The following is a 25,971-nucleotide window of genomic DNA, read 5'->3' on the forward strand; positions in this document are numbered from 1 at the left end:
AAATATCTACACGGCTATCTGTATAAACATGGAAATATCTACACCGCTATCTGTAGGAACATGCAAATATCTACACAGCTATCTGTATATGAATGGAAATATCTACACTGCTATCTCTATAAATATGGAAATATCTACACTGCTATCTGTATAAACATGGAAATATCTACACCGCCATCTCTATGAACATGGAAATATCTACACCGCCATTTGTATGAACATGGAAATATCTACACCGCCATCTCTATGAACATGGAAATACCTACACCGCCATTTGTATGAACATGGAAATATCTACACCGCCATCTGCATGAACATGTACATATCTACACCGCCATCTCTATAAACGTGGAAATATCTACACCGCTATCTGTATGAACTTGGAAATATCTACACGGCTCTCAGTATAAATTGAAATTATCTACACCACTATCTCTATAAACATGGAAATATCTACACTGCTATCTGTATAAACATGGAAATATCTACACCGCTCTCTGTATAAACATGGAAATATCTACAACGCTGTCTCTATAAACTTGGAAATAACTACACCACTATCTCTGTAAACATGGAAATATCTAGACAGCCATCTCTATAAACATGGAAATATCTACACCACCATCTATATAAACATGGAAATATCTATACCGCTATCTGCATAAACATGGAAATATCTACACCGCCATCTCTATAAACATGGAAATATCTACAGCACCATCTGTATAAACATGGAAATATCTATACCGCTACTGCATAAACATGGAAATATCTACACCGCCATCTCTATGAACATGGAAATATCTACACCGCCGTCTGTATGAACATGCAAATATCTACACCGCCATCTTTATGAACGTGGAAATATCTACACCGCTAACTGTATGAACATGGAAATATCTACACCGCTAATGGTATGAACATGGAAATATCTACACCGCTATCTGTATGAACATGGAAATATCTACACCGCCATCTCTATAAACGTGGAAATATCTACACCGCTATCTGTATGAACTTGGAAATATCTACACTGCTCTCGGTATAAAATTGAAATTATCTACACCACTATGTCTATAAACATGGAAATATCTACACTGCTATCTGTATAAACATGGAAATATCTACACCGCTATTTGTATAAACATGGAAATATCTTCACCGCTGTATGTATAAACATGGAAATATCTACAACACTGTCTCTATAAACTTGGAAATAACTACACCACTATCTCTGTAAACATGGAAATATCTAGACAGCCATCTCCATAAACATGGAAATATCTACACCACCATCTGTATGAACATGGAAATATCTATACCTCTATCTTCAGAAACATCGAAATATCTACACCGCCATCTCTATGAACATGGAAATATCTACACCGCCATCTGTATGAACAAGTAAATATCTACACCGCCATCTGTATGAACATGGAAATATCTACACCGCTGACTGTATGAACATGGAAATATCTACACCGCTATTGGTATGAGCATGGAAATATCTACACCGCTATCTGTGTGAACATGGAAATATCTACACCGCTATCTGTATGCACATGGAAATATCTACAACGCCATCTGTACGAACATGGAAATATCTATACCGCCATCTGTATGAACATGTAAATATCTACACCGCCATCTGTATGAACATGGAAATATCTACACGGCTAACTGTATGAACATGGAAATATCTACAACGCTATATGTATGAACATGGAAATATCTACACTGCTATCTGTACGAACATGGAAATATCTACACCGCTATCTGTATGAACCTGCAAATATCTACACAGCTATCTGTATATCAATGGAAATATCTACACTGCTATCTCTATAAACATGGAAATAACTACACTGCTATCTGTATAAACATGGAAATATCTACACCGCCACCTGTATGAACATGGAAATATCTACACTGCTATCTGTACAAACATGGAAATATCTACACCGCTATCTGTATGAACCTGCAAATATCTACACAGCTATCTGTATATCAATGGAAATATCTACACTGCTATCTGTATAAACATGGAAATAACTACACTGCTATCTGTATAAACATGGAAATATCTACAACGCTAACTGTATGGACATGGAAATATATACACCGCTATTGGTATGAACATGGAAATATCTACACCGCCATCTCTATGAACATGGAAATATCTACACCGCCATTTGTATGAACATTGAAATATCTACACCGCCATCTGTATGAACATGGAAATATCTTCACCGCCATCTCTATGAACATGGATATATCTACACCGGCATCTGGATGAACACGGAAATATCTACACCGCTTTCTGCATGAACATGGAAATATCTACACCGCTATCTGTATATCTATTGAAAATCTACACTGCTATCTCTATAAACATGGAAATAACTACACTGCTATCTGTATCAACGTTGAAATATCTACACCGCCAAATCTATGAACATGGAAATATCTACACAGCCTTCTGTATGAACATGGAAATATCTTCACCGCCATCTGTATGAACATGGATGTATCTACACCGGCATCTGGATGAACATGGAAATAACTACACCGCTATCTGCAGGAACATGGAAATATCTACAAAGCTATCTGCATACACATGGAAATATCTACAAAGATTTCTAAAGAAATATAGAAATAACTACAGCGCTATCTCTATAAACTTCGAAATATCTACACTGCTATCTGTGTAAACATGAAAATACCTTCACCGCTATCTGTATAAACATGGAAATATCTTCACCGCTATCTGTATAAACATGGAAATATCTACAACGCTGTCTCTATAAACTTCGAAATAACTACAACACTATCTCTGTAAACATGGAAATATCTAGACCGCCATCTATATGAACGTGGAAATATCTACGCCGCCATCTGTACGAACATGGAATTATCTATACCGCCATCTGTATGAACATGTAAATATCTACACCGCCATCTGTATGAACATGGAAATATCTACACCGCTATCTGTATGAACATGGAAATATCTACACCGCTATCTGTATATCAATGGAAATATCTACACTGCTATCTCTATAAACATGGAAATAACTACACTGCTATCTGTATAAACGTGGAAATATCTACACCGCCATCTCCATGAACATGGAAATATCTACACCGCCATTTGTATGAACATGGAAATATCTACACCGCCATCTCCATGAACATGGAAATATCTAAACCGCCATTTGTATGAACATGGAAATATCTACACCGCCATCTGCATGAACATGGAAATATCTACACCGCCATCTCTATAAACGTGGAAATATCTACACCGCTATCTGTATGAACTTGGAAATATCTACACTGCTCTCGGTATCAATTGAAATTATCTACACCACTATCTCTATAACATGGAAATATCTACACTGCTATCAGAATAAACATGGAAATATCTTCACCGCTATCTGTATAAACATGGAAATATCTACAACGCTGTCTCTATAAACTTGGAAATAACTACACCACTATCTCTGTAAACATGGAAATATCTAGACCGCCGTCTCTATAAACATGGAAATATCTACACCACCATCTGTATAAACATGGAAATATCTATACCGCTATCTGCATAAACATGGAAATATCTACACCGCCATCTCTATGACCATCGAAATATCTACACCGCCATCTGTACGAACATGGAAATATCTACACCGCCATCTGTACAAACATGTAAATATCTGCACCGCCATCTGTATGAATATGGAAATTTCTACACCGTTATCTCTATGAACATGGAAATATCTACACTGCTAACTGTAGGAACATGGAAATATCTACACCGCTATCTGTATGAACATGGAAATATCTACACTGCTATCTGCATGAACATGGAAATATCTACACCGTTATCTGTATGAACACGGAAATATCTACACCGCTATCTGTACGAACATGGAAATATCTACACCGCTATCTGTATGAACATGAAAATACCTACACAGCTATCTGTATATCAGTGGAAATATCCACACTGCTATCTCTATAAACATGGAAATATCTACACCGCAACCTATATGAACATGGAAATATCTACACTGCCATCCGTACGAACATGGAAATATCTAAACCGCCATCTGTATGAACATGTAAATATCTACACCGCCATCTGTATGAACATGGAAATATCTACACCGCTAACTGTATGAACATGGAAATATCTACACCGCTATTGGTATGAACATGGAAATAACTACACCGCTATCTGTATGAACATGGAAATATCTACACCGCCATCTGTATGAACATGGAAATATCTACACCGCCATCTGTATGAACATGTAAATATCTACACTGCCATCTGTATGAACATGTAAATATCTGCACCGCCATCTGTATGAACATGGAAATATCTACACCGCTAACTGTATGAACATGGAAATATCTACACCGCTATCTGTATGAACATGGAAATATCTACACCGCTATCTGTATGAACATGGAAATATCTACACCGCCATCTGTATGAACATGGAAATATCTACACCGCCATCTGTATGAACATGTAAATATCTACACTGCCATCTGTAAGAACATGGAAATATCTACACCGCTAACTGTATGAACATGGAAATAACTACACCGCTATCTGTATGAACATGGAAATATCTACACGGCTATCTGTATAAACATGGAAATATCTACACCGCTATCTGTAGGAACATGCAAATATCTACACAGCTATCTGTATATGAATGGAAATATCTACACTGCTATCTCTATAAATATGGAAATATCTACACTGCTATCTGTATAAACATGGAAATATCTACACCGCCATCTCTATGAACATGGAAATATCTACACCGCCATTTGTATGAACATGGAAATATCTACACCGCCATCTCTATGAACATGGAAATACCTACACCGCCATTTGTATGAACATGGAAATATCTACACCGCCATCTGCATGAACATGTACATATCTACACCGCCATCTCTATAAACGTGGAAATATCTACACCGCTATCTGTATGAACTTGGAAATATCTACACGGCTCTCAGTATAAATTGAAATTATCTACACCACTATCTCTATAAACATGGAAATATCTACACTGCTATCTGTATAAACATGGAAATATCTACACCGCTATCTGTATAAACATGGAAATATCTACAACGCTGTCTCTATAAACTTGGAAATAACTACACCACTATCTCTGTAAACATGGAAATATCTAGACCGCCATCTCTATAAACATGGAAATATCTACACCACCATCTATATAAACATGGAAATATCTATACCGCTATCTGCATAAACATGGAAATATCTACACCGCCATCTCTATGAAGATGGAAATATCTACACCGCCGTCTGTACGAACATGGAAATATCTACACCGCCATCTGTATGAACATGTAAATATCTACACCGCCGTCTGTACGAACATGGAAATATCTACACCGCCATCTGTATGAACATGTAAATATCTACACCGCCATCTGTATGAACATGGAAATATCTACACCGCTAACTGTATGAACATGGAAATATCTACACCGCTATCTGTATGAACATGGAAATATCTACACCGTTATCTCTATGAACATGGAAATATCTACACCGCTATCTGTATGAAAATGGAAATATCTACACCGCTATCTGTATGAACATGTGTATATCTACACCGTTATCTGTATGAACATGGAAATATCTACACCGCTATCTGTATGAACATGGAAATATCTACACAGCTATCTGTACGAACATGGAAATATCTACACCGCTATCTGTATGAACATGCAAAAACCTACACAGCTATCTGTATATCAATGGAAATATCCACACTGCTATCTCTATAAACATGGAAATAACTACACTGCTATCTGTATAAACATGGAAATGTCTACACCGCCACCTATATGAACATGGAAATATCTACACTGCCATGTGTATGAACATGTAAATATCCACACCGCCATCTGTATGAACATGGAAATATCTACACCGCTAACTGTATGAACATGGAAATATCAACACCGCTATTGGTATGAACATGGAAATAACTACACCGCTATCTGTATGAACATGGAAATATCTACACCGCCATCTGTATGAACATGGAAATATCTACACCGCCATCTGTATGAACATGCAAATATCTACACAGCTATCTGTATATCAATTGATATATCTACAATGCTATCTCTATAAACATGGAAATAACTACACTGCTATCTGTATAAACATGGAAATATCTACACCGCCACCTGTGTGAACATGGAAATATCTACACTGCCATCCGTACGAACATGGAAATATCTACACCGCCATCTGTATGAAAATGTAAATATCTGCACTGCCATCTGTATGAACATGGAAATATCTACACCGCTAACTGTATGAACATGGAAATATCTACACCGCTATCTGTATGAACATGGAAATATCTACACCGCTATCTGTATGAACATGGAAATATCTACACCGCCATCTGTATGAACATGGAAATATCAACACCGCCATCTGTATGAACATGTAAATATCTATACTGCCATCTGTAAGAACATGGAAATATCTACACCGCTAACTGTATGAACATGGAAATATCTACACCGCTATCTGTATGAACATGGAAATATCTACACCGCTATTTGTATAAACATGGAAATATCTACACCGCTATCTGTATGAACATGCAAATATCTACACCGCTGTCTGTATGAACTTGGAAATATCTACACTGCTCTCGGTATAAATTGAAATTATCTACACCACTATCTCTATAAACATGGAAATATCTACACTGCTATCTGTATAAACATGGAAATATCTACACCGCTATCTGTATAAACATGGAAATATCTTCACCGCTATCTGTATAAACATGGAAATATCTACAACGCTGTCTCTATAAATTTGGAAATAACTACACCACTATCTCTGTAAACATGGAAATATCTAGACCACCGTCTCTATAAACATGGAAATATCTACACCACCATCTGTATAAACATGGAAATATCTATACCGCTATCTGCATAAACATGGAAATATCTACACCGCCATCTCTATGAACATGGAAATATCTACACCGCCATCTGCACGAACATGGAAATATCTACACCGCCATCTGTACGAACATGTAAATATCTGCACCGCCATCTGTATGAATATGGAAATATCTACACCGTTATCTCCATGAACATGGAAATATCTACACTGCTAACTGTATGAACATGGAAATATCTACACCGCTATGTGTATGAACATGGAAATATCTACACCGCTATCTGTATGAACATGGAAATATCTAAACCGCTATCTATACGAACATGGAAATATCTACACCGCTATCTGTATGAACATTCAAATACCTACACAGCTATCTGTATATCAATGGAAATATCCACACTGCTATCTCTATAAACGTGGAAATATCTACACTGCTATCTGTATAAACATGGAAATATCTACACCGCCACCTGTATGAACATGGAAATATCTACACTGCCATCCGTACGAACATGGAAATATCTACACCGCCATCTGTATGAACATCTAAATATCTTCACCGCCATCTGTGTGAACATGGAAATATCTACACCCCTAACTGTACGAACATGGAAATATCTACACCGCTATCTGTATGAACATGGAAATATCTACACCGTTATCTGTATGAACATGGAAATAACTACACCGCTATCAGTATGAACATGGAAATATCTACACCGCTATCTGTACGAACATGGAAATATCTACACCGCTATCTGTATGAACATGCAAATATCTACACAGCTATCTGTATATCAATGGATATATCTACAATGCTATCTCTACAAACATGGAAATAACTACACTGCTTTCTGTATAAACATGGAAATATCTACACCGCCACCTGTATGAACATGGAAATATCTACACTGCCATCCGTACGAACATGGAAATATCTACACCGCCATCTCTATGAACATGGAAATATCTACACCGCCGTCTGTATGAACATGCAAATATCTACACCGCCATCTTTATGAACGTGGAAATATCTACACCGCTAACTGTATGAACATGGAAATATCTACACCGCTAATGGTATGAACATGGAAATATCTACACCGCTATCTGTATGAACATGGAAATATCTACACCGCCATCTCTATAAACGTGGAAATATCTACACCGCTATCTGTATGAACTTGGAAATATCTACACTGTTCTCGGTATAAAATTGAAATTATCTACACCACTATGTCTATAAACATGGAAATATCTACACTGCTATCTGTATAAACATGGAAATATCTACACCGCTATTTGTATAAACATGGAAATATCTTCACCGCTATATGTATAAACATGGAAATATCTACAACACTGTCTCTATAAACTTGGAAATAACTACACCACTATCTCTGTAAACATGGAAATATCTAGACAGCCATCTCCATAAACATGGAAATATCTACACCACCATCTGTATGAACATGGAAATATCTATACCTCTATCTTCAGAAACATCGAAATATCTACACCGCCATCTCTATGAACATGGAAATATCTACACCGCCATCTGTATGAACAAGTAAATATCTACACCGCCATCTGTATGAACATGGAAATATCTACACCGCTGACTGTATGAACATGGAAATATGTACACCGCTATTGGTATGAGCATGGAAATATCTACACCGCTATCTGTGTGAACATGGAAATATCTACACCGCTATCTGTATGAACATGGAAATATCTACAACGCCATCTGTACGAACATGGAAATATCTATACCGCCATCTGTATGAACATGTAAATATCTACACCGCCATCTGTATGAACATGGAAATATCTACACGGCTAACTGTATGAACATGGAAATATCTACAACGCTATATGTATGAACATGGAAATATCTACACTGCTATCTGTACGAACATGGAAATATCTACACCGCTATCTGTATGAACCTGCAAATATCTACACAGCTATCTGTATATCAATGGAAATATCTACACTGCTATCTCTATAAACATGGAAATAACTACACTGCTATCTGTATAAACATGGAAATATCTACACCGCCACCTGTATGAACATGGAAATATCTACACTGCTATCTGTACAAACATGGAAATATCTACACCGCTATCTGTATGAACCTGCAAATATCTACACAGCTATCTGTATATCAATGGAAATATCTACACTGCTATCTGTATAAACATGGAAATAACTACACTGCTATCTGTATAAACATGGAAATATCTACAACGCTAACTGTATGGACATGGAAATATATACACCGCTATTGGTATGAACATGGAAATATCTACACCGCCATCTCTATGAACATGGAAATATCTACACCGCCATTTGTATGAACATTGAAATATCTACACCGCCATCTGTATGAACATGGAAATATCTTCACCGCCATCTCTATGAACATGGATATATCTACACCGGCATCTGGATGAACACGGAAATATCTACACCGCTTTCTGCATGAACATGGAAATATCTACACCGCTATCTGTATATCTATTGAAAATCTACACTGCTATCTCTATAAACATGGAAATAACTACACTGCTATCTGTATCAACGTTGAAATATCTACACCGCCAAATCTATTAACATGGAAATATCTACACAGCCTTCTGTATGAACATGGAAATATCTTCACCGCCATCTGTATGAACATGGATGTATCTACACCGGCATCTGGATGAACATGGAAATAACTACACCGTTATCTGCAGGAACATGGAAATATCTACAAAGCTATCTGCATACACATGGAAATATCTACAAAGATTTCTAAAGAAATATAGAAATAACTACAGCGCTATCTCTATAAACTTCGAAATATCTACACTGCTATCTGTGTAAACATGAAAATATCTTCACCGCTATCTGTATAAACATGGAAATATCTTCACCGCTATCTGTATAAACATGGAAATATCTACAACGCTGTCTCTATAAACTTCGAAATAACTACAACACTATCTCTGTAAACATGGAAATATCTAGACCGCCATCTATATGAACGTGGAAATATCTACGCCGCCATCTGTACGAACATGGAATTATCTATACCGCCATCTGTATGAACATGTAAATATCTACACCGCCATCTGTATGAACATGGAAATATCTACACCGCTATCTGTATGAACATGGAAATATCTACACCGCTATCTGTATATCAATGGAAATATCTACACTGCTATCTCTATAAACACGGAAATAACTACACTGCTATCTGTATAAACGTGGAAATATCTACACCGCCATCTCCATGAACATGGAAATATCTACACCGCCATTTGTATGAACATGGAAATATCTACACCGCCATCTCTATGAACATGGAAATATCTAAACCGCCATTTGTATGAACATGGAAATATCTACACCGCCATCTGCATGAACATGGAAATATCTACACCGCCATCTCTATAAACGTGGAAATATCTACACCGCTATCTGTATGAACTTGGAAATATCTACACTGCTCTCGGTATCAATTGAAATTATCTACACCACTATCTCTATAAACATGGAAATATCTACACTGCTATCAGAATAAACATGGAAATATCTTCACCGCTATCTGTATAAACATGGAAATATCTACAACGCTGTCTCTATAAACTTGGAAATAACTACACCACTATCTCTGTAAACATGGAAATATCTAGACCGCCGTCTCTATAAACATGGAAATATCTACACCACCATCTGTATAAACATGGAAATATCTATACCGCTATCTGCATAAACATGGAAATATCTACACCGCCATCTCTATGACCATGGAAATATCTACACCGCCATCTGTACGAACATGGAAATATCTACACCGCCATCTGTACAAACATGTAAATATCTGCACCGCCATCTGTATGAATATGGAAATTTCTACACCGTTATCTCTATGACCATGGAAATATCTACACTGCTAACTGTAGGAACATGGAAATATCTACACCGCTATGTGTATGAACATGGAAATATCTACACCGCTATCTGTATGAACATGGAAATATCTAAACCGCTATCTATACGAACATGGAAATATCTACACCGCTATCTGTATGAACATTCAAATACCTACACAGCTATCTGTATATCAATGGAAATATCCACACTGCTATCTCTATAAACGTGGAAATATCTACACTGCTATCTGTATAAACATGGAAATATCTACACCGCCACCTGTATGAACATGGAAATATCTACACTGCCATCCGTACGAACATGGAAATATCTACACCGCCATCTGTATGAACATCAAAATATCTTCACCGCCATCTGTGTGAACATGGAAATATCTACACCCCTAACTGTACGAACATGGAAATATCTACACCGCTATCTGTATGAACATGGAAATATCTACACCGTTATCTGTATGAACATGGAAATAACTACACCGCTATCAGTATGAACATGGAAATATCTACACCGCTATCTGTACGAACATGGAAATATCTACACCGCTATCTGTATGAACATGCAAATATCTACACAGCTATCTGTATATCAATGGATATATCTACAATGCTATCTCTACAAACATGGAAATAACTACACTGCTTTCTGTATAAACATGGAAATATCTACACCGCCACCTGTATGAACATGGAAATATCTACACTGCCATCCGTACGAACATGGAAATATCTACACCGCCATCTGTATGAACATGTAAATATCTTCACCGCCATCTGTATGAACATGGAAATATCTAAACCGCTAACTGTATGAACATGGAAATATCTACACCGCTATCTGTATGAACATGGAAATATCTACACCGCCTTCTGTATGAACATGGAAATATCTACACTGCCATCTGTAAGAACATGGAAATATCTACACCGCTAACTGTATGAACATGGAAATATCTACACTGCTATCTGTATGAACATGGAAATATCTACACCGCTATCTGTATAAACATGGAAATATCTACACCGCTATCTCTATGAACATGCAAATATCTACACAGCTATCTGTATATCAATGGAAATATCTACACTGCTATCTCTATAAACATGGAAATAACTACACTGCTATCTGTATAAACATGGAAATATCTACACCGCCATCTCTATGAACATGGAAATATCTACACCGCCATTTGTATGTACATGGAAATATCTACACCGCCATCTCTATGAACAAGGAAATAACTACACTGCTATCTGTATAAACATGGAAATATCTACACCGCCATCTCTATGAACATGGAAATATCTACACCGCCATCTGTACGAACATGGAGATATCCACACCGCCATCTGTATGAACATGTAAATATCTACACCGCCATCTGTATGAACAAGGAAATATCTACACCGCTAACTGTATGAACATGGAAATATCTACACCGCTATCTGTATGAACATGGAAATATCTACACCGCCATCTGTATGAACATGGAAATATCTACACCGCTATCTGTATGAACATGGAAATATCTACACTGCTCTCGGTATAAATTCAAATTATCTACACCACTATCTCTATAAACATGGAAATATCTAGACCGCCATCTCTATGAACATGGAAATATCTACACCGCCATCTGTATGAACATGGAAATATCTACACCGCCATCTGTATTAACATGCAAATATCTACACTGCCATCTGTACGAACATGGAAATATCTACACCGCTAACTGTATGAACATGGAAATATCTACACCGCTACCTGTATGAACATGGAAATATCTAGACAGCTATCTGTATAAACATGGAAATATCTACACCGCTATCTGTATGAACATGCAAATATCTACAGAGCTATCTGTATATCAATGGAAATATCTACACTGCTATCTCTATAAACACGGAAATAACTACACTGCTATCTGTATAAACATGGAAAGATCTACACCGCCATCTCTATGAACATGGAAACATCTACACCGCCATTTGTATGAACATGGAAATATCTACACCGCCATCTCTATGAACATGGAAATATCTACACCGCCATTTGTATGAACATGAAAATATCTACACCGCTAACTGTATGAACATGGAAATATCTACACCGCCATCTGTATGAACATGGAAATATCTACACCGCTATCTGTATGAACATGGAAATATCTCCACCGCCCTCTGTACGAACATGGAAATATCTACACCGCTATCTGTATGAACATGGAAATATCTACACCGCTATGTGTATGAACATGCAAATATCTACACAGCTATCTGTATATCAATGGAAATATCTACACTGCTATCTCTATAAACATGGAAACATCTACACTGCTATCTGTATAAACATGGAAATATCTACACCGCCATTTGTATGAACATGGAAATATCTACACCTCTAACTGTATGAAGATAGAAATATCTACAACGCTATCTGAATAAACATGGAAATATCTACACCGCTATCTCTATGAACATGCAAATATCTACACAGCTATCTGTATATCAATGGAAATATCTACACTGCTATGTCTATAAACATGGTAATAACTACACTGCTACCTGTATAAACATGGAAATATCTACACCGTCATCTCTATGAACTTGGAAATATCTACACCGACATTTGTATGAACATGGAAATATCCACACCGCTATCTGTGTAAACATGGAAATGTCTACACCACTATCTGTGTAAACATGGAAATATCTACACCGCCATCTGTGTAAACATGAAAATATCTACACCGCAATACCTATAAACGTGGAAATATCTACACTGCCATCTGTTTGAACATGGAAATATCTACACCGACATTTGTATTAACATGGAAATATCTACACCGCCATCTCTATGAACATGGAAATACCTACACCGCCATTTGTATGAACATGGAAATATCTACACCGCCATCTGCATGAGCATGGAAATATCTACACCGCCATCTCTATAAACGTGGAAATATCTACACCGATATCTGTATGAACTTGGAAATATCTACACTGCTCTCGGTATAAATTGAAATTATCTACACCACAATCTCTATAAACATGGAAATATCTACACTGCTATCTGTATAAACATGGAAATATCTACACCGCTATCTGTATAAACATGGAAATATCTTCACGGCTATCTGTATAAACATGGAAATATCTACAACGCTGTCTCTATAAACTTGGAAATAACTAAACTACAATCTCTGTAAACATGGAAATATCTAGACCGCCATCTCTATAAACATGGAAATATCTGCACCACCATCTGTATAAACATGGAAATATCTATACCGCTATCTGCATAAACATGGAAATATCTACACCGCCATCTCTATGAACATGGAAATATCTACACCGCCATCTGTACGAACATAGAAATATCTACACCGCCATCTGTATGAACATGTAAATATCTACACCGCCATCTGTATGAACATGGAAATATCTACACCGCTAACGGTATGAACATGGAAATATCTACACCGCTATCTGTATGAACATGGAAATATCCACACTGTTATCTCTATGAACATGGAAATATCTACACCGCTAACTGTATGAACATGGAAATATCTACACCGCTATCTGTATGAACATGGATATATCTACACCGTTATCTGTATGAACATCGAAATATCTACACCGCTATCTGTATGAACATGGAAATATCTACACAGCTATCTGTACGAACATGGAAATATCTACACCGCTATCTGTATGAACATGCAAATACCTACACAGCTATCTGTATATCAATGGAAATATCCACACTGCTATCTCTATAAACATGGAAATATCTACACTGCTATCTGTATAAACATGGAAATGTCTACACCGCCACCTATATGAACATGGAAATATCTACACTGCCATCCGTACGAACATGGAAATATCTACACCGCCATCTGTATGAACATGGAAATATCTACACCGCCATCTGTATGAACATGGAAATATCTACACCGCTAACTGTATGAACATGGAAATATCTACACCGCTATTGGTATGAACATGGAAATAACTACACCGCTATCTGTATGAACATGGAAATATCTACACCGCCATCTGTATGAACATGGAAATATCTACACCGCCATCTGTATGAACATGGATATATCTACACCGCTATCTGTATGAACATGGAAATATCTACACCGCTATGTGTATATCAATGGAAATATCTACACTGCTATCTCTATAAACATGGAAATAACTACACTGCTATCTGTATAAACATGGAAAGATCTACACCGCCATCTCTATGAACATGGAAATATCTACACCGCCATTTGTATGAACATGGAAATATCTACACCGCCATCTCTATGAACATGGAAATATCTACACCACCGTTTGTATGAACATGGAAATATCTACACCGCTAACTGTATGAACATGGAAATATCTACACCGCCATCTGTATGAACATGGAAATATCTACACCGCTCTCTGTACGAACATGGAAATATCTACACCGCTATCTGTATGAACATGGAAATATCTACACCGCTATCTGTATGAACATGCAAATATCTACACAGCTATCTGTATATCAATGGAAATATCTACACTGTTATCTCTATAAACATGGAAACATCTACACTGCTATCTGTATGAACATGGAAATATCTACAACGCCATTTGTATGAACATGGAAATATCTACACCGCTAACTGTATGAATATAGAAATATCTACAACGCTATCTGAATAAACATGGAAATATCTACACCGCTATCTCTATGGACATGCAAATATCTACACAGCTATCTGTATATCAATGGAAATATCTACACTGCTATGTCTATAAACATGGTAATAACTACACTGCTACCTGTATAAACATGGAAATATCTACACCGTCATCTCTATGAACATGGAAATATCTACACCGCCATCTGTGTAAACATGAAAATATCTACACCGCTATCTGTATTAACTTGGAAATATCTACACTGCTCTCTGTATAAAATTGAAATTATCTACACCACTATCTCTATAAACATGGAAATATCTACACTGCTATCTGTATAAACATGGAAATATCTACAACGCTATCTGTATAAACATGGAAATATCTTCACCGCTATCTGTATAAACATGGAAATATCTACAACGCTGTCTCTATAAACTTGGAAATAACTACACCACTATCTCTGTAAACATGGAAATATCTAGACCGCCATCTCTATAAACATGGAAATATCTACACCACCATCTGTATAAACATGGAAATATCTATAACGCTATCTGCATAAACATGGAAATATCTACACCGCCATCTCTATGAACATGGAAATATCTACAGCGCCATCTGTACGAACATGGAAATATCTATACCGCCATCTGTATGAACATGTAAATATCTACACCGCCATCTGTATGAACATGGAAATATCTTCACCGCTAACTGTATGAACGTGGAAATGTCTACAGCGCTATCTGTATGAACATGGAAATATCTACACCGCTATCTGTACGAACATGGAAATATCTACACCGCTATCTGTATGAACATGCCAATATCTACACAGCTATCTGTATATCAAAGGAAAAATCTACACTGCTATCTCTGTAAACATGGAAATAACTACACTGCTATCTGTATAAACATGGAAATATCTACACTGCCACCTGTATTAATATGGAAATATCTTCACTGCCATCTGTATGAGCATGGAAATATCTACACCGCCATCTGTATGAACATGGAAATATCTGCACCGCTAACTGAAAGAACATGGAAATACCTACACTGCTATCTGTATGAACATGGAAATATCTACACTGCTATCTGTATGAACATGGAAATATCTACACCGCTCTCTGCATGAACATGGAAATATCTACACTGCTATCTGTATGAACATGGAAATATCTACACCGCTATCTGTATGAACATGCAAATATCTACACCGGCATCTGGATGAACATGGAAATATCTACACCGCTATCTGCATGAACATGGAAATATCTACACAGCTATCTGCATATACATGGAAATATCTACACAGATTTCTCTATAAATATGGAAATAACTACAGCGCTATCTCTATAAACTTCGAAATATCTACACCGCCATCTGTATGAACATGGAAATATCTACACCGCCATCTGTACGAACATGGACATATCTACAACGCCATCTGTATTAAGATGGAAATATCTACACTGCTATCTTTATAATCATGGAAATATCTGCACCACTCTCTGTATAAACATGGAAATATCCACACCGCTATCTGTGTAAACATGGAAATGTCCACACCGCTATCTGTGTAAACATGAATATATCTACACCGCCATCTGTGTAAACATGAAAATATCTACAACGCCATCTCTATAAACATGGAAATATCTACACCGCCATCTGTATGAACATGGAAATATCTACAACGCCATCTCTATAAACGTGGAAATATCTACACTGCTATCTGTATGAACTTGGAAATATATACACTGCTATCTGTACGAACATGGACTTATATACACCGCCATCTGTATTAAAATGGAAATATCTACAACGCTATCTTTATAAACATGGAAATATCTGCACCACTATCTGTATAAACATGGAAATACCCGCACCGCTATCTGTATAAACATGGAAATATCTACACCGTTATCTGCATAAACATGGAAATATCCGCACCGCTATCTGTATAAACATGGAAATATCTACACCGCTATCTGCATAAATATGGAAATATCCACACCGCTATCTGTGTAAACATGGAAATGTCTACACCGCTATCTGTGTTAACATGGAAATATCTACACCGCCATCTGTGTAAACATGAAAATATCTACACCGCCATCTCTATAAACTTTGAAATATCTACACCGCCATCTGTATGAACATGGAAATATCTACACCGCCATCTCTATAAACGTGGAAATATCTACACTGCTATCTGTATGAACTTGGAAATATCTACACTGCTATCTGTATAAAATTGAAATTATCTACACCACTATCTCTATAAACATGGAAATATCTACACTGCTATCTGTATAAACATGGAAATATCTACACTGCTATCTGTATAAACATGGAAATATCTTCACCGCTATCTGTATAAACATGGAAACATCTACAACGCTGTCTCTATAAACTTGGAAATAACTACACCACTATCTCTGTAAACATGGAAATATCTAGACCGCCATCTCTATAAACATGGAAATATCTACACCACCATCTGTATAAACATGGAAATATCTATACCGCTATCTGCATAAACATGGAAATATCTACACCGCCATCTCTATGAACATGGAAATATCTACACCGCCATCTGTACGAACATGGAAATATCTATACCGCCATCTGTATGAAAATGTAAATATCTACACCGCCATCTGTATGAACATGGAAATATCTACACCGCCATCTGTATGAACATGTAAATATCTACACCGCCATCTGTATGAACATGGAAATATCTACAACGCTATCTGTATAAACATGGAAATATCTACACCGCTAACTGTATGAACATGGAAATATCTACACCGCTATCTGTATAAACATGGAAATATCTACAACGCTGTCTCTATAAACTTGAAAATAACTACACCACTGTCTCTATAAACATGGAAATATCTAGACTGCCATCTCTATAAACATGGAAATATCTACAGCACCATCTGTATAAACATGGAAATATCTATACCGCTATCTGCATAAACATGGAAATATCTACACCGCCATCTCTATGAACATGGAAATATCTACACCGCTATCTGTATGAACATGGAAATACCTACACCGTTATCTGTATGAACATGGAAATATCTACACCTCTATCTGTATGAACATGGAAATATCTACACCGCTATCTGTACGAACATGGAAATATCTACACCGCTATCTGTATGAACATGCAAATATCTACACAGCTATCTGTATATCAATGAAAATATCCACACTGCTTTCTTTAAAACTTGGAAATAACTACACCGCTATCTGTATAAACATGTAAATATCTACACCGCCACCTGTATGAACATGGAAATATCTACACTGCCATCCGTACGAACATGGAAATATCTAAACCGCCATCTGTATGAACATGCAAATATCTACACCGCCATCTTTATGAACGTGGAAATATCTACACCGCTAACTGTATGAACATGGAAATATCTACACCGCTAATGGTATGAACATGGAAATATCTACACCGCTATCTGTATGAACATGGAAATATCTACACCGCCATCTCTATAAACGTGGAAATATCTACACCGCTATCTGTATGAACTTGGAAATATCTACACTGCTCTCGGTATAAAATTGAAATTATCTACACCACTATGTCTATAAACATGGAAATATCTACACTGCTATCTGTATAAACATGGAAATATCTACACTGCTATCTGTATAAACATGGAAATATCTTCACCGCTATATGTATAAACATGGAAATATCTACAACACTGTCTCTATAAACTTGGAAATAACTACACCACTATCTCTGTAAACATGGAAATATCTAGACAGCCATCTCCATAAACATGGAAATATCTACACCACCATCTGTATGAACATGGAAATATCTATACCTCTATCTTCAGAAACATCGAAATATCTACACCGCCATCTCTATGAACATGGAAATATCTACACCGCCATCTGTATGAACAAGTAAATATCTACACCGCCATCTGTATGAACATGGAAATATCTACACCGCTGACTGTATGAACATGGAAATATCTACACCGCTATTGGTATGAGCATGGAAATATCTACACCGCTATCTGTGTGAACATGGAAATATCTACACCGCTATCTGTATGAACATGGAAATATCTACAACGCCATCTGTACGAACATGTAAATATCTATACCGCCATCTGCATGAACATGTAAATATCTACACCGCCATCTGTATGAACATGTAAATATCTACACCGCCATCTGTATGAACATGGAAATATCTTCACCGCTAACTGTATGAACGTGGAAATGTCTACAGCGCTATCTGTATGAACATGGAAATATCTACACCGCTATCTGTACGAACATGGAAATATCTACACCGCTATCTGTATGAACATGCCAATATCTACACAGCTATCTGTATATCAAAGGAAAAATCTACACTGCTATCTCTGTAAACATGGAAATAACTACACTGCTATCTGTATAAACATGGAAATATCTACACTGCGACCTGTATTAATATGGAAATATCTTCACTGCCATCTGTATGAGCATGGAAATATCTACACCGCCATCTGTATGAACATGGAAATATCTGCACCGCTAACTGAAAGAACATGGAAATACCTACACTGCTATCTGTATGAACATGGAAATATCTACACTGCTATCTGTATGAACATGGAAATATCTACACCGCTCTCTGCATGAACATGGAAATATCTACACTGCTATCTGTATGAACATGGAAATATCTACACCGCTATCTGTATGAACATGCAAATATCTACACCGGCATCTGGATGAACATGGAAATATCTACACCGCTATCTGCATGAACATGGAAATATCTACACAGCTATCTGCATATACATGGAAATATCTACACAGATTTCTCTATAAATATGGAAATAACTACAGCGCTATCTCTATAAACTTCGAAATATCTACACCGCCATCTGTATGAACATGGAAATATCTACACCGCCATCTGTACGAACATGGACATATCTACAACGCCATCTGTATTAAGATGGAAATATCTACACTGCTATCTTTATAATCATGGAAATATCTGCACCACTCTCTGTATAAACATGGAAATATCCACACCGCTATCTGTGTAAACATGGAAATGTCCACACCGCTATCTGTGTAAACATGAATATATCTACACCGCCATCTGTGTAAACATGAAAATATCTACAACGCCATCTCTACAAACATGGAAATATCTACACCGCCATCTGTATGAACATGGAAATATCTACAACGCCATCTCTATAAACGTGGAAATATCTACACTGCTATCTGTATGAACTTGGAAATATATACACTGCTATCTGTACGAACATGGACTTATATACACCGCCATCTGTATTAAAATGGAAATATCTACACCGCTATCTTTATAAACATGGAAATATCTGCACCACTATCTGTATAAACATGGAAATACCCGCACCGCTATCTGTATAAACATGGAAATATCTACACCGTTATCTGCATAAACATGGAAATATCCGCACCGCTATCTGTATAAACATGGAAATATCTACACCGCTATCTGCATAAATATGGAAATATCCACACCGCTATCTGTGTAAACATGGAAATGTCTACACCGCTATCTGTGTTAACATGGAAATATCTACACCGCCATCTGTGTAAACATGAAAATATCTACACCGCCATCTCTATAAACTTTGAAATATCTACACCGCCATCTGTATGAACATGGAAATATCTACACCGCCATCTCTATAAACGTGGAAATATCTACACTGCTATCTGTATGAACTTGGAAATATCTACACTGCTATCTGTATAAAATTGAAATTATCTACACCACTATCTCTATAAACATGGAAATATCTACACTGCTATCTGTATAAACATGGAAATATCTACACTGCTATCTGTATAAACATGGAAATATCTTCACCGCTATCTGTATAAACATGGAAACATCTACAACGCTGTCTCTATAAACTTGGAAATAACTACACCACTATCTCTGTAAACATGGAAATATCTAGACCGCCATCTCTATAAACATGGAAATATCTACACCACCATCTGTATAAACATGGAAATATCTATACCGCTATCTGCATAAACATGGAAATATCTACACCGCCATCTCTATGAACATGGAAATATCTACACCGCCATCTGTACGAACATGGAAATATCTATACCGCCATCTGTATGAACATGTAAATATCTACACCGCCATCTGTATGAACATGTAAATATCTACACCGCCATCTGTATGAACATGGAAATATCTTCACCGCTAACTGTATGAACGTGGAAATGTCTACAGCGCTATCTGTATGAACATGGAAATATCTACACCGCTATCTGTACGAACATGGAAATATCTACACCGCTATCTGTATGAACATGCCAATATCTACACAGCTATCTGTATATCAAAGGAAAAATCTACACTGCTATCTCTGTAAACATGGAAATAACTACACTGCTATCTGTATAAACATGGAAATATCTACACTGCGACCTGTATTAATATGGAAATATCTTCACTGCCATCTGTATGAGCATGGAAATATCTACACCGCCATCTGTATGAACATGGAAATATCTGCACCGCTAACTGAAAGAACATGGAAATACCTACACTGCTATCTGTATGAACATGGAAATATCTACACTGCTATCTGTATGAACATGGAAATATCTACACCGCTCTCTGCATGAACATGGAAATATCTACACTGCTATCTGTATGAACATGGAAATATCTACACCGCTATCTGTATGAACATGCAAATATCTACACCGGCATCTGGATGAACATGGAAATATCTACACCGCTATCTGCATGAACATGGAAATATCTACACAGCTATCTGCATATACATGGAAATATCTACACAGATTTCTCTATAAATATGGAAATAACTACAGCGCTATCTCTATAAACTTCGAAATATCTACACCGCCATCTGTATGAACATGGAAATATCTACACCGCCATCTGTACGAACATGGACATAACTACAACGCCATCTGTATTAAGATGGAAATATCTACACTGCTATCTTTATAATCATGGAAATATCTGCACCACTCTCTGTATAAACATGGAAATATCCACACCGCTATCTGTGTAAACATGGAAATGTCCACACCGCTATCTGTGTAAACATGAATATATCTACACCGCCATCTGTGTAAACATGAAAATATCTACAACGCCATCTCTATAAACATGGAAATATCTACACCGCCATCTGTATGAACATGGAAATATCTACAACGCCATCTCTATAAACGTGGAAATATCTACACTGCTATCTGTATGAACTTGGAAATATATACACTGCTATCTGTACGAACATGGACTTATATACACCGCCATCTGTATTAAAATGGAAATATCTACACCGCTATCTTTATAAACATGGAAATATCTGCACCACTATCTGTATAAACATGGAAATACCCGCACCGCTATCTGTATAAACATGGAAATATCTACACCGTTATCTGCATAAACATGGAAATATCCGCACCGCTATCTGTATAAACATGGAAATATCTACACCGCTATCTGCATAAATATGGAAATATCCACACCGCTATCTGTGTAAACATGGAAATGTCTACACCGCTATCTGTGTTAACATGGAAATATCTACACCGCCATCTGTGTAAACATGAAAATATCTACACCGCCATCTCTATAAACTTTGAAATATCTACACCGCCATCTGTATGAACATGGAAATATCTACACCGCCATCTCTATAAACGTGGAAATATCTACACTGCTATCTGTATGAACTTGGAAATATCTACACTGCTATCTGTATAAAATTGAAATTATCTACACCACTATCTCTATAAACATGGAAATATCTACACTGCTATCTGTATAAACATGGAAATATCTACACTGCTATCTGTATAAACATGGAAATATCTTCACCGCTATCTGTATAAACATGGAAACATCTACAACGCTGTCTCTATAAACTTGGAAATAACTACACCACTATCTCTGTAAACATGGAAATATCTAGACCGCCATCTCTATAAACATGGAAATATCTACACCACCATCTGTATAAACATGGAAATATCTATACCGCTATCTGCATAAACATGGAAATATCTACACCGCCATCTCTATGAACATGGAAATATCTACACCGCCATCTGTACGAACATGGAAATATCTATACCGCCATCTGTATGAAAATGTAAATATCTACACCGCCATCTGTATGAACATGGAAATATCTACACCGCCATCTGTATGAACATGTAAATATCTACACCGCCATCTGTATGAACATGGAAATATCTACAACGCTATCTGTATAAACATGGAAATATCTACACCGCTAACTGTATGAACATGGAAATATCTACACCGCTATCTGTATAAACATGGAAATATCTACAACGCTGTCTCTATAAACTTGAAAATAACTACACCACTGTCTCTATAAACATGGAAATATCTAGACTGCCATCTCTATAAACATGGAAATATCTACAGCACCATCTGTATAAACATGGAAATATCTATACCGCTATCTGCATAAACATGGAAATATCTACACCGCCATCTCTATGAACATGGAAATATCTACACCGCTATCTGTATGAACATGGAAATACCTACACCGTTATCTGTATGAACATGGAAATATCTACACCTCTATCTGTATGAACATGGAAATATCTACACCGCTATCTGTACGAACATGGAAATATCTACACCGCTATCTGTATGAACATGCAAATATCTACACAGCTATCTGTATATCAATGAAAATATCCACACTGCTTTCTTTAAAACTTGGAAATAACTACACCGCTATCTGTATAAACATGTAAATATCTACACCGCCACCTGTATGAACATGGAAATATCTACACTGCCATCCGTACGAACATGGAAATATCTACACCGCCATCTGTATGAACATGCAAATATCTACACCGCCATCTTTATGAACGTGGAAATATCTACACCGCTAACTGTATGAACATGGAAATATCTACACCGCTAATGGTATGAACATGGAAATATCTACACCGCTATCTGTATGAACATGGAAATATCTACACCGCCATCTCTATAAACGTGGAAATATCTACACCGCTATCTGTATGAACTTGGAAATATCTACACTGCTCTCGGTATAAAATTGAAATTATCTACACCACTATGTCTATAAACATGGAAATATCTACACTGCTATCTGTATAAACATGGAAATATCTACACCGCTATTTTTATAAACATGGAAATATCTTCACCGCTATATGTATAAACATGGAAATATCTACAACACTGTCTCTATAAACTTGGAAATAACTACACCACTATCTCTGTAAACATGGAAATATCTAGACAGCCATCTCCATAAACATGGAAATATCTACACCACCATCTGTATGAACATGGAAATATCTATACCTCTATCTTCAGAAACATCGAAATATCTACACCGCCATCTCTAAGAACATGGAAATATCTACACCGCCATCTGTATGAACAAGTAAATATCTACACCGCCATCTGTATGAACATGGAAATATCTACACCGCTGACTGTATGAACATGGAAATATCTACACCGCTATTGGTATGAGCATGGAAATATCTACACCGCTATCTGTGTGAACATGGAAATATCTACACCGCTATCTGTATGAACATGGAAATATCTACAACGCCATCTGTACGAACATGGAAATATCTATACCGCCATCTGTATGAACATGTAAATATCTACACCGCCATCTGTATGAACATGGAAATATCTACACGGCTAACTGTATGATCATGGAAATATCTACAACGCTATATGTATGAACATGGAAATATCTACACTGCTATCTGTACGAACATGGAAATATCTACACCGCTATCTGTATGAACCTGCAAATATCTACACAGCTATCTGTATATCAATGGAAATATCTACACTGCTATCTCTATAAACATGGAAATAACTACACTGCTATATGTATAAACATGGAAATATCTACACCGCCACCTGTATGAACATGGAAATATCTACACTGCTATCTGTACAAACATGGAAATATCTACACCGCTATCTGTATGAACCTGCAAATATCTACACAGCTATCTGTATATCAATGGAAATATCTACACTGCTATCTGTATAAACATGGAAATAACTACACTGCTATCTGTATAAACATGGAAATATCTACAACGCTAACTGTATGGACATGGAAATATATACACCGCTATTGGTATGAACATGGAAATATCTACACCGCCATCTCTATGAACATGGAAATATCTACACCGCCATTTGTATGAACATTG

The sequence above is a fragment of the Gorilla gorilla genome, chromosome 2 (genome assembly GCF_029281585.2).
Source record: "Gorilla gorilla gorilla isolate KB3781 chromosome 2, NHGRI_mGorGor1-v2.1_pri, whole genome shotgun sequence".
NCBI lineage: Eukaryota > Metazoa > Chordata > Mammalia > Primates > Hominidae > Gorilla > Gorilla gorilla.